The sequence below is a fragment of the Orbicella franksi genome, chromosome 1 (genome assembly GCF_964199315.1).
Source record: "Orbicella franksi chromosome 1, jaOrbFran1.1, whole genome shotgun sequence".
Lineage (NCBI taxonomy): Eukaryota > Metazoa > Cnidaria > Anthozoa > Scleractinia > Merulinidae > Orbicella > Orbicella franksi.
Genome location: NC_138145.1, coordinates 41517289 through 41531016, shown reverse-complemented (window position 1 = coordinate 41531016; position 13728 = coordinate 41517289). Strand labels below are relative to the sequence as shown.

The 13728-nt window shown below is 39.9% G+C and overlaps 1 protein-coding gene and 1 pseudogene across 1 annotated transcript in view; one reads left to right on the top strand and one right to left on the bottom strand.

Annotated features, from left to right (window-relative positions):
• LOC145481309 (uncharacterized) overlaps positions 1-13728 on the bottom strand; it is a 100632-nt gene that overhangs the window by 79486 nt on the left and 7418 nt on the right. The gene's annotated exons all lie outside the window — the stretch shown is intronic.
• Positions 604-5205, top strand: LOC145502057 (uncharacterized; annotated as a pseudogene).

The window sequence follows — 13728 nt, the reverse complement described above, 5'->3', positions numbered from 1 at the left end:
ATAGAAGGACTTTTTCTCTTAATAAGTTTTAGATTTTACTCGATGGAGACTGTTGATAGAGAGGTCATTGAGTATGCAAGCTTTCAATAGAACTATCTTTGTGAACATTTTTGTTTTTCTCCCAATTTGAGTGCGTCTGCATCCCGATTTCAACACTCACGCATTCGGGCATTGGGTAATTTTTTCGGGTAAAAAGGTCACCGCCCCCCCCCCCCCTGCAGACAGTCCGAGGGTGCCCGTACGCCTATGATTATCCCTTGTTTAAGGTTCACTGGAATATCTAGAATTTCGTCTGTTAAGGTTCATTTTTTTATTACTCCAGTTACTCGTTCCCTAAAGTATTTTCGTGCCGAGTGTCGTGAAATTCTAAAGAATGGTTCTCGAGAAATAGGCGTAATTCCGAGAAAGCTATTCCGCAGTCAATCACAATTGTTGACTTATTACGCATGCGCTGCACTTAACTGAGTTCTTTCGGTAACAAAAGTAAATCTAAGAATTGTTGGGTTCTTTGCATTGTTACCTTTTCTAACATACCTTTCTAATAAAAGACTAAAACCATCAATACACTGTGTCCAGAGTTAGCGCGGGCATTGAGCAATTAGAATGATCGCTGTATCGACGTCATGTTTGGTTTTTGTAATCCTTGTGCGCGCGCTGAATCGCACTAGTGAGAACGCGCGCGAAAACTGTGTTCGGTCACCTTAAATAACAAATACTTAACCTTCCCTTCCAGGTCTTTCAGATCAACCAAAGAGTGCTGGTGAACTGGAAACAACCAGTCCAGGTATTTTGAATTTTTAATGTTAAATTGAGTCTCACGGTCTTTTCTTCACTGTTTTTCCTGAGAAAGTTGATTGCAATTGTTGCTACAACGAAATGATGGGAGAACGTAAAAGCATGGGAATAGAAAAGCATGGGAATGAAAATTCGAGGATGTAAAAATGGGGAATGATTAGATGGAAAATTAATGTTATTGGGAAAGAATTGTGACGAAATAGCTTTTTCATGACTCAGTCATTTGTATTGACTAGTATTGTTCTTTGCTTGATCAATTACACAGGTTTCATAGTCTCATTACCAGTATCGGAAACTAGTGCAGGTAATTTGAAATTTTATATCAGACTCAACAACAACAGGCTTTATTTGCATATATTCATAAATTGTTTCCGCATTGTAGCGTAAAGCGTAAAGCATTTTAAAATGGCTATGATCGTAAACTTACAAAGAAATAAATAACAAGAACAACAAAAATATAATCAAAAGATTGAAAGTAGTTTGTCTCGCCTATCAAAACAGGAGGATAAGCACTGCACTAACGGCGTGCTAATAAAATAATCAATGGAGTTCATAAATTATACAATTAATGCTCTAACTGTTACTGTCGGAGATTCAGTATTGTATTTTTATTATTCACTGAAAAAACGATAACTAATCGATGACTATTTTCAACAATAAAGTATAGACCTAGTTTCATCTTCGACGTTGCAGGGGCACAAACAGTGCCGTAAAGTGTGCCACGTCAATAAATTTTGTCACATCTACCTATATAAATCTCAGAAGAACAGAACGAACACCTAACAACTGCCGACAAACGCAAATTGTGTCCACTTGTTGGTCAACATAGTTTACAATATTGATAGTTTGTGTTCTAGGAAGAACCGTGTACATTAGTTGGCGGATTCTCGCTCCTATTAGATGCTCTTTCTAGAGGATATTTTATCTACATAAGTTGGTGATTAACGAAGAAACATTTGTCTCACAGGAGCCTGCAGAGATTTCTCCCATCTCCCTCAAACAATTCCTCATTTTGTCAGTCGTGACCAGGAATGCAACGCCATTAGCAGATACCTCTGTCCAACACACGTTTGCAGATGTGTTCTCGTACATGGCGTTACTGGTGTGGGTAAAACAAGCACAGCTATCAAGGTAGCAAACGACCGATTGGACTCCGACAGTTGCACCGTGGTTGTTTATGTCAACTGCAGATATATAAATTCTTTGGACGATTTCGCAGAAAAGTCTCTTCAACAAGTTTACCCTTGTCCTGTCGACAAGCCGATATCAGAGCTGAAAAATCGCCTGAAAAGCCAAGCTTTCTACACTGTGTTGCTGTTGGACAACTTCGAATTTCTGCTGTATTTGGGCGACATTGGGCGAGAAACTCCCCATGAAGGAGCAGTGGCACAAGGGAGGATGACCCCACCATGCGAAGAATCGAAGATCATGAATTTTATCACTGAAACTGTGATGATTTCAAGAAAAGTCAAGTTACTGGTCACCTCATCAGAGAAAATTGTGTTTCCGGACCTAGGGCAGCAAAAGGTTCATCTGGATTGCTTTAAACCAGAAGAGTCATTTCAGCTTTTGCAAAGGGTTGGTAAAGAAAGGGTGGTTGACCAGCAGCTCGCGTACCAGCTATCAGAGATTTGCAGCGGCATTCCCCTCGTTCTGTACACCTTAGCCATGTCACACTCCGACCTGCTTGATCTCGTGGCACGTATGAGCTGCGCACAACCGAGCGATGCATTTGAGTTCTTAAGAAAGATCCAGTCCGTCCCGAAAGAAAAAAAGATTAACGTGTGCCTTGATATTTGCTTTGGCAGACTTAATGAAAAGGAAAAGAGCACCCTCATAATATTAGCACTTCTTAGAGGGCGTTTCACCCTGCGTAGAGCTGAAGAAATATTTCAACCCTTGAAGCTGAGTGAACATCAGCTCACAGATAATGCATTGGAACTGGCAAAGCGATCTCTTTTAGGACAAAACATCGTTAAGGATGTTTGTTTCTTTACTTTTCTCAGAGTCATTCGCGACTACTGCGGAAAGAAGACATCAGATCAGTCAGGTTTTCGTGAAATCTTTGTCAATGCCCGGAATGTGTTCATCAACTACTTTCGTACCTTCCTGACAGACACATTTAAACTGTTCTTGAGCAAGAACGCTTCAGACGCAATCACAGCTTTCCGACAGGACGAAGAGAACATCATGCAACTTATTGGGTGGTGTGACAACGGAGAAATGCCTGCAGAACAAATTGGAAGTGCATCGATGTCTTCAACGGCGTTGGGGAGCTTCTGGCGAAGATGATTGGAAAGGAGAGATATGAATTTGTTTTCAACTTGTTAAGAAAGAAGTCTGAAGAAATGGAAGATCAAAAGAGATTGAGTGAGTGCCTCACCTCCCTGGGGATCAAACAAGTGTTCCACTGCTCATGTTCGCCAGGTCTGTGTGATGTAGCGGCGGACCGAACCAAGGAATATTTGGTGGAAGCCGACAAAATTCAGAGCAGTCGGAATCTGAACATCAACACAGGAAATAGCCGGGCCCAATGTCTCTCCAAACTTGGTCGATGTCTCGCAAAGGAAGGCAAATTCTCTGAAGGGAAAGTGAAGATTCAGCGGGCTATCGACATTAGAAAAAGACATGGGGAAGAGGGCATCGTCATGCTTGCAGCAACATACAATGATATGGCAGGTACGTTTCATTTATTGTTTATGCATCCTCAGTTTCAGCGAAACACTGTGACAGTAAATAGTCTTGTTCGTCAGCACAGCACGATGATACCAGCCAAGAGTCTAGCCACGGCCAATCGGATTGGGATTCTAACCGACTAACAGTTGGACACGTGAAGTCTATCTAAGAATAGGCTCGAGTTCCGCCGCTCTCTCGAGTCCGGTCTACGTCAGTTCTTCCCCTCCTTTCCCGAACAGTGGCTGGTAATGGAGCCTTATCAGGGGCCGGATCAATTCCTCACTAGTTTTTCCTTGTACTTAACTCAAAGGCATCGAGACAGAGGAATAATAACGTTTTCTTGTAAATTATTTTGATAGTGGCCCTGTCGCTTAAAGGAGACCACCGTGAAGCCATCGCAGTCAGAGAACGTCAGACCCTTCCAGTTTACAGGGAACAACTGGGTGATCATCCTTTCACGGCAACCATCCTCAACAATCTGTCCAATAACTACTATGCTCTTGGTCAATACGACAAAGCTAAGCAGTATTCAGATGAAGCACTGAGGATACGGGAAGAGTTGCTGAAGGATCATCGTGACACGGCCAAGTCTCTGTTTGATCTTGGTATGGTGCAGAAAGAAAGGGGAGAACTCCAGGAAGCAAAAGAATGCCTTGAAAGGTCACAGACCATTCAGGAGAGGGTGCTGGATGACAACACCAAGGATCTTCAACGGTATTTTGGGCTTTTTTTTGTAGCATAGGCGTGCTTCAACATCGATTTTAGCTTAACTCAGAGGCCCAGCATTGGCAAACTTATTGTCTACCAATCACGATGGATTGATCGACAACACTCGAAAGAGCCTGCGTTTGTTTGCAGATTTTAGTAGAAAACGTCGCTATACATGTCAGCTCTATCGATATTCTGGCTCAGTCACGAGGTTATGCTAAGACAATAAGGCTGGGATTCCTTGAGAAGATTTGAATGAGTGTTTATAATCCGGGATCACTCAGATTATTACTGTGTATCAAAGGAACCAAAGAATCCTTGCGAAGAGAAGATTCATTGGTTCCTTTGATGCACCATGACCCGACTGATCTTGGATCATAAAATGGGTCATATATAAATCCTGACCATAATAACGCACCTTTAGAGGGTATGCTCTGGGTTTTTATGGACTTAAATAATTTGCTGCTAATATTTACTTCGACAGCATTTCCCTAAGCTCTGCCTGATATGGTTGTAGGTTGACAAGTCATACAATCTATAAAACTGGTCATACGTCACGAGATAGGACTTGCTGATTATGGAAGGAAGACCGGTTCGTTTTTACGCTTAGGTTTTGAAAGATTACTTGACGGTATTTCAAGAGTATGTGAACGGGCAAGGACAGTGAAGATAAAACATAGAGAAACAAAATACACTATGTAGTACTGATGAAAGGCAAAACAACTGCTTGTTTATAAAATCACAATAAAAATAGTGTCTTACTTGATCTCCTCACACAGAACTAAAGAACAGATTGAAGAAGTGTGCAGCCGTCTTGTCCGCCAACAGTTACTGGAGATCGACTGAGTAAGAGGACACAATCCGAGTTTGTCAATGGTAGATCGATATGGTTGACGTTTTAACCTGATCCCAGCACGAAACCTACCACGAAGAGAAGCTGAGTTGTCTCCCATTTAATGCTTGCTGGGATCAGGCTTTTAAAGCAAAACGTTAGTTGTAGACAACAAAGGATTATCAATAGCTTAAAAGATCGAAGCAACCAAGGTATCGATGACACTTTTACTGGAATTTAATTACCTTACATGTAAATCCAACTAACAACCAAGTACTAAGTGTTTCCTAAAACACTGAATTTAAGTGTTTCATCCCAACGATTTTAGCGGAAAAAATAGGCACCTCTGACATGTTCATCGAACGTTATTAATCAAGTTCTCGCATAGATATTTAGAAATTAATAACTTTAGCTTCCAGTGTGTGGAATTATTCTGTCGAGCAGTTAGGTGCTAATATCTATGGACGACCAATTGTCCTAGTCTGTTGAGGCCCTAATATCACATTTTGTTGTGATCCCTGAATATATTTACGAGTCTTGCAGTATTTCTGTAAGTTTAGGAGAGATGCGCGCTCATCAGAGAGAATGACGGGCATTGAACCGATTACCTCAAGCTAGCTATGCATATATGGGCGGCACCAAAGAGCAAGAATCTTGAGTCGTTTTGGTCGTTATCCCATGTAGATTTCTCTTGGAAAATAGCACGTAGAAGTAAATACTACTGCTGAATACACCGACAAACAACGGTACGATAAAATGGCAATTGCGCTCCAGAACGGTTGGACATTACGGTAAATAATGTCTTGATGTTTTCAGTTTTAGGTTTACTAGTACAGGAACATTTCGTGGTAAACAATTGAGAGAAAATGAAAATCGTGTTCATGACTCGCGCCTATGGATTGATAGATTCCCTTGGAAATTTTATGTTCTAAAAAACTGCAATTCCCAAGTGGAACTACCAGCACATAGGCCGTGGACACGTTGCTCTCGAAAGAGAGAATTTTTTTTGTACTCGCCCTCGTTTTCTATGACCGATAGACAACGACTCGCTCACAGAAAACCCAGGCTCGTAGTCTGTTTGATAATTCTGTATTCTCCGCAAACGTATGCTTAACAGACAATTTTCTTTCTTTATAAAATCTCTCTTAAGATGAAGACTAGTGCTTGCCTTCAGTTCATTACAATCATAGCGCAACATTTTCAAAGCAATTATACCAAATTTGGCGAGACACTGTCGGATGGTGTAAATACATTTTATTGAACTTTTAAGGGAACATGTATGCGCTTATTTTAACGCGTAATGCATGTACCTACTTGGACGTATGTAGCCTGCATGACTGATGTAGCAGACAGTCCATACGACTGAAGTACAAACGTAAGAATACAAAGAGATGTCTACATGGATGGGGTAGGGGGAAGGCGACTGTCTATGAATTTTCTTTTGCACAGTTTAAGTATTAGGTGATGTATTACTTTTGAGTAAACACTTCGATTGTGTATTGAAGACTTGGCCTTGTAAACCCGACGTTTATTTGAAGCCGACGTTTGAGAAAAAACGTTTTACTGTGTTTCATTTGCCTGGTGTCTTAACGATGGGACTAAAGAAGGACTATTACGATTACGAAACTCAAGTCGTAGAATCTTATTGCGCTCTGCGTCTCCTAGACTATTAGGCATTAATTAGAAACTTAACGTTGCCCTTGCTCTGGGGAAGGGAATCCCACATGAAAAGGACGGGGGTGCTCGTCGGAAATTTTGAAAAGAACCCCTAAGAGGTACCAAGATCCTGTTTTTAGGGCGTGGCTTGAAATGTTTTTCTCCCCTATTCTTACATAACACATCTCCTGAGATATTCTTTCGTCCCAATACCCTAAAAGGAATCGCAAAAGCTCCAGCTGTGGACCTTTTGAGGCTTAACACCCTAAGAGGTACCACAACCCCTTTCTTAACCACTAAAAGGTACGACGAGCACCCCCGTCTACTTTTTATGTGAGTCCCCCCCCCCCATGCCCTTGTCCTTTTAGTCGCAATGTTCGTTTCAAGCCGATTGACATCATGTCATAATTCAGAAGCGTGCACACTTTGTAAGTAGCTGTGTTCTTTATATATACCAGTATCCCGAATTATGAGCGTGGCTTGAATTTTTTTTCACCTCTTAGGGACAATAATTCTAAAACAACACATTTAAAAGTGAATGTGGTGAGTTGTGAATTCCCAGTGTAAATGTGACAAAATTAAACATCAGTTGCTTACAAGAAATAAGAAGTTAACCGCAATGATATACATGATGATAAAACGCATTGTTGAAAAACAAAAACTATATCTTTTTACTTGTCGTTCCGCAAAAAAAAAAAAAAAAAAAAAAAATGGGTTGATTGACAAATGTCTCCTGCCATATTTGTGTCAGCTCAGCTCCCGCTGTGGACCTTTTGAGGCTGAACATGCTAAGAGATACCAAAACCGCGTTTTTAACCCCTAAAAGAGCGTCCCCGTCATTTTTATATGGGAGTTCCCTCGGGGGTAGAAGTAGAAAGCCGCTGCGATATGACATGGATATTGATGTTGCCTTTTGCCAAACAGTTGGAAACAGATCGAAACAATTAAGTTTTTTTAGAGTGTTGCAAGCTTAAAGTCAAGTAATAGTGAAGAAACAGAAAAAGAACTTGAGGAAAGGAAAAACAAATAGTTCAAATGCAAGAATACAATCTGGTAGATACCCTCTAGTAGACTGACAGGGAATATTCCAGTGAAGTACCCAGACCACCTTTCGGTCTTGTTGTGGCTACAGGTTGACGCTTTCATCCACATTGTCAATTGTTATATTCACTCCTGCTTATTCATGTCCTTCGCCCGCTTCCTCATTTGGAAAAGTACATACCCAATAAATAAGGATACACATCTTTCTATCTATCTGTATTTTCAAATTAGTTTTAGCATCAGACAATTGATCCTGAGTGTGCATTTTATACCGTTAAGGGTTGACAGGTATTAATTTGTTATATCGAGGGTTTATAAGTTTACTTCTAAATTATTAGTTTTTATTAGTTTTTTCTTTACAACTCTTGAAGTTTTTCATTTTGTATTAATTTTGTAAATATTTTTTCCCAAGTGTTTGATGTACTTTTGGTTTGTGATGCATATTAAAGAAAGCGCACGTCGCTTGTGTGAACACAGGCCTGGAAGTTGTTATCTATTACATGATAAATGTAATCTGTGAAATCTTTAGTCCTGAATGACTTTCGCGCTGTTTATCTAGCAGTGACAGGAATCTCACTTTGGTCCAGGCCAAAGCGGGTTAAGCCGCTTGGTCTGTTCCAGTGAGCAAAATTGACAGAAATTCATTATGTTCTTAGAAGAAAAACAAGTCTGCGAACGACTAACATTGCTGGGCTACCCCCCCCCCCCCCACCCCCTGCATTAAATTCACCGCTACCCATTTATACCACCCAAGTGGACAGAGGCACTGTCAGTGGTTTGGTGAAATCATGAGATTCGTGCCCAGTCTTGATCATTCACTAAGTCGTGTTGGATGCTCTTTCCATAATCCCTCTCGTCTAACTATTACATAAGAGATCGCTGGGAACGAGTCAGGTTACAAGCTTTCACTGTCCGAGTGATATTACCAAATGTTTAAAAGATCTTGCGTGCTGCGCAAAATATTTGAAGGATAATATCCTTCATTTGACTTTAAAAATATACTTGGACATTATCTATTTATCTGTTCCCCGAAGCTCACAGTTTTCCTCGAACGTATCTCCGGGCTGAGATAGCTGTTCGCTTTTCGGAACAGATAATCCGCAGACAAATATCCAACTATGTAAATTGACGAAATGATGTGGACATTTCAGTTTGTTCTAAACGAAGTGATAATATGAAAATGGCGGAAAAAATTTGTAGCGCGGAGTAGCGGGTTCTTCACTTTTTGAGTTGAATGAAACACGTGTGGAAAGCGAGCGAGACAGAGTTGTCTTACCGAAATGTGATCGTGACTAAAACACCACACGAGTACTACTAGTAACATACGAGTACATACGAGTGCATACGTAACGGTAGCCTCATGGTTAGTGCGCTCGTCTCCGGATCGAGCGGTCCGGGTTCGAGCCCTGGCCGGGGACATTGTGTTGTGTTCTAGGGCAAGACACTTTACTCCCACAGTGCCTCTCTCCACCCAGGTGTATAAATGGGTACCGGCGAACTTAATGCTGGGGGTAACCCTGCGATGGACTAGCATCCCATCCAGGGGGGAGTAGAAATACTCCTAGTCGCTTCATACTACAGAAACCGGGATAAGCTCCGGCCTGATGGGCCACTTGGCTCGCATGCAGACTTTACCTACGTACCTTGCATACGAGTGCATACGAGTAACATACGACTAGATACGAGAAACATACGGGTACATACCACTACATACGGTAATATATAGGTTATATACCAATAAATTGGTTACATACAAATACATAGGAGCAACATACGATGGCAGGAGGGTAATAAACATAAAATGTACCATTTTTCTCTTTACATTTCATTACCGGTCTAGATGGCGGTATAGATGGGAAAATCTTGACCGAGGTCAATATCGATTTCAGCCGATCAAAGTCGTGAATTCGGTAGTTTCCAGTCCTTGTGAGACACAGCCATATAATAAATAGGAATATCAAATATAAATACATTGATTAATAATGGAAAATTCATTCAAACAAACAAACATTCAAAGTAATGTTGCTGTTTACAAGCTTTATTGAACCGTTTTGTGACTTGCACTATGGCAGGGTATATTATTGTACATAACCAATAAATTTAATCTGTTACTTTGATCTCTTACTCATGTAATTTAATTTAATCTCTTACCTATGTTAAGAGAATAACCAAAATTTGCAAATTTGAACGAAAGTTAGATTGTTTTACCCCTTACTTGAGGAAATGGAGAGGGGTTCAATTCACTGAATGAAAAGATACTCCCCCTCCCACACGCGCGCACACACACACACACTTCCGTAACAGCACGCCACACACTCACCTCGAAACTTTTACAATGCTATTACTTTGCGCGCGCTAAATCTTGTGTGCAATCAGCGCAATCTGCGTTTATTTGACGCGCAACGTCCATCTTATCACATCAGCGCTCAAGTTTGTTTGTTTGGCGCGCATATGGAGAACGTATGTATGTGCCACAGGCGCATGTGTGTGGTACGCGCGCGTGGGTGGCAGTTGCGCTTGCTCGTGTATGTGTGTAAGACATGACCCGCGCACATATACCACTAAATGCCACTATACCGGCATTTAGACCGGTTTCATTTTGCGTTGAAATTGTAGCAAAGTAAAATACAAAAATCAATCATTTATGGAAGTGCCAAAAAACTTGATGACAAAAAAAGAAGTAAAGAGGACGAGCAAACTTCGGCAGGTTTAAGTTAAGGTCATCTTCGTTTGCAAGCAAACCAGTTACATCAAACGAATTAAAGTTTTCTTCTTTGCCGTGTAATAAACAACTTATTAACCGAGCTAAGTCGGTCTGTATGGGAGAATCTTGACCTCGGTCTGTACTCACGACCTCGGTCAAGATTCTCCCAATCGCATACTGACCTCCTGCTCGGTTAATAAGAGCTAAGTATTCCTATGTAACCTGTATACCACCTTATGTGTCTGCATGTACTCGCTTGTTACTCGTATGTAGTCGAATGCTACTCGTATGTATTCGTATGTTACTCATATGTACTCGTAAGTTACTCGTATTGACTCGTATGCATCTGTACGTTACCCGTATGTACTCGTATGTACTTGTATGTTACTCGTATGTACTCGTGTGGTGTTTTAGTCACGATCCCGAAATGTTCCCCACACAGTCTCCTCTAAAGTCTTCTATATCTGTAAATTGTGACAAAAGATTAAGGTTTACGGGAGGATGCGCAGTAATAGCGTTTCTGAAAATTAAATGCCTTGTGCAAGCCAAATGAAACAGGATTTTACTTGTTTACGCCAGGGGCGGGGGAGAACACTCTGCGACGCCTGACACTTTTTTTGTGTTTGACTCATCCAACAAAAAGTGACGTCACATCCGGTAAACAAGCGGGCTGAGCGGCAAAATAAAATTTGACTGCGACATAATCGTTCTCCCTGTAAGTAAACAAGGCGTGCAAGAGTTATTTTTTTGTGTGAAGTGTCGGAGATAGGAGCATTCATGGTACAGTAATGATTTGGTTAATTTGACATTTTTTCTTTGGTTGTGATGTTACATCGGTCATGGTAAGATAGCTAAATAGTAAGCCATAAAATGTTTGACTGAACAAACTACAGTAATCTGACATGTCTTCAGATTAATGTAGATACCATCTTATTTTCTAACAGGCAATTTGATTCGTTCTTTGATACAACCCGGTGTGACACGCGCACATGCATAACTCCCTCACTCACCGATCACATAACCCTTCCAACCCCCAAGAGGAATTTTTGCTCAAAAATACTCAAGTTAATTTAGGGACTTTTTCGCATTTTATACGAGACGTAAGTTTACCTTTTCACACAACACAACACAACACAACTTCACCGAAAATAGAAAGAAAGAGAAAAAAACTTCTGACACGTTGAAAGTCTGATTTAATTAAATTGCACTTTAACTTGGTGCCGCGCAGTCTTCAAAGAACATTTGAACAGTTTTCATACTTTTTACCTTAAAAAATATCGGACTGAAATGAATGTCATCAAATAAAACTATTAAACTGCTACTGCAGAGACGTAAAAACACTCTAGAAATGAAAGCTTCTTTTTTGTTTAATATCCTGGGAACAATGGCCGATAACTTGTAAGCTCTAATTGAATTTACTTCCATATGAAAAACAAAAGTGTCGAGTTACCATTTGAAACTAAAAATAGCAAACATCTCGTGGGAACAAGCGGTGACGATTCGTCAGTTCTAATTGAATTTACAACTTTGTGAAAAACAAGAGTGTCAAATTACCCATTGTAACTGAAAAATAAAAATATCTCGTTATATTTGCATGCAATAAGAACAAAACAATCGTTACCTGCACTTACTATTGTAAACGTTAGAACTGCTTCAAATCTAAATAGTCTCGTCTCCTCTAAAACATGTCCTAAGAACTAGAACCGACGATTCGTGACCTCTAACTGAATTTACTCCTTGTGAAAAACAAAAGTATCAAGTTACCCTTTGTAATTAAAAATAAAAATATCTCGTGCCATTTGCCTACTACTAACTCATTAACTGCTTCAAAACTCAAGACTCATCTCGTTCATAACTAGCCACCATTACACTGAAAATTATGCACTCTAAAACAACCCAACGCACGTATGTAACTGTCACACTCCCCTCCAAACCGGACTAAAAATCACAAACCGGCAACATACACGTCACTCTTTATTTTTCAATTACCAAAGTCCTTGTGTTTATACATATCTTGTGTTTCTCACATACCATTTACCTTTACAACAAGAAATTTGATTGGCTATTCATAGTAGATCCAATCTGATTGGTGTGACATACATACATCTCTCACTCACTCACTCACTCACTCACTCACTCACTCACTCACTCACTCACTCACTCACTCACTCACTCACTCACTCACTCACTCACCCATTGACCCGTCCATAACATACCCGACGCGCCGGGTATTGTCACTGAGCTGCATATTTTTTAAATGGAAACATTTCCCATAAAATTTCTACATTATATTCTTGCCAGTACGACAGCATACCAAATATATTTTGGAGAGAGGAGTACTTACAAAATTAACACAAACTGGTGTAGTTTAATTTTCCATTTAATTTTTCTAAACCTCTTTCAGAACGCAACTTTTGGTTACGTTGCACTTCACTGTCAAGGAAAAAACCACACCAAGGTGGCTTTGTATCTTTATTATGATTTCCATTATCAGTAAAAAGAATCACACTTGGACAGGTCTCTTGTGGGTATTTGCTCATTTACCACCTATAAAAAACAAGATACAATTTATAACTTTTACCTGTGCTGTAAATTTTTCAAATCAGTTTGTTTTCACTTTCAGAGTTGTTTTTAAAAGGATCACAAGCACACCACCCACCCCTCAGTCCCTATTCCTACCCTACAACGGTACAGCCAGGATCCCATATCAACCCCCCAACATAACTTACCATAATACTCCTATACTACAATACAATCTTTTTTATATTTTGTACAGACAGACTAGATTCAAACATCAGATCTCTGACTTTTTGGTCCACTTCATGCCCACTAGGCAATGAAAGCAATCATTGCAAATTTCCTTATATTTGTTGATCTAATTTATTGCTGCTCTCAGATTCCCCCTAATCCCCTTTGATAAAATTAAATTGGTTTAAAAAAATTACTGGTTAAAACAAATTAAAGCAGACGTAGAAACTGAGCCATAAAATTACTATAATTTTAGAATGAGGATATTGAAATATAACTATACTATTAATATCCATATGTACTATTGTAAAGACAGTGAAACTACTTAAATTAACCTTCATTGTCAGACAAAAACCTTAAAACATCTAAACACAGGTCAGTGAGGATATTGCCAGTTTAGCTTTTGCCAGCAACCACTCTGCCTCAAAAATATAGAAGATAATAACAATAATAACAAAACCAACCTCTGTCAATTCAATAACCACACCAAATTCACCTTCAAATTTGTTTCGACACCTTACGGTAAAATTTTGCCAACAGCATAAATTCAACTCAATGCTTTGAAGTA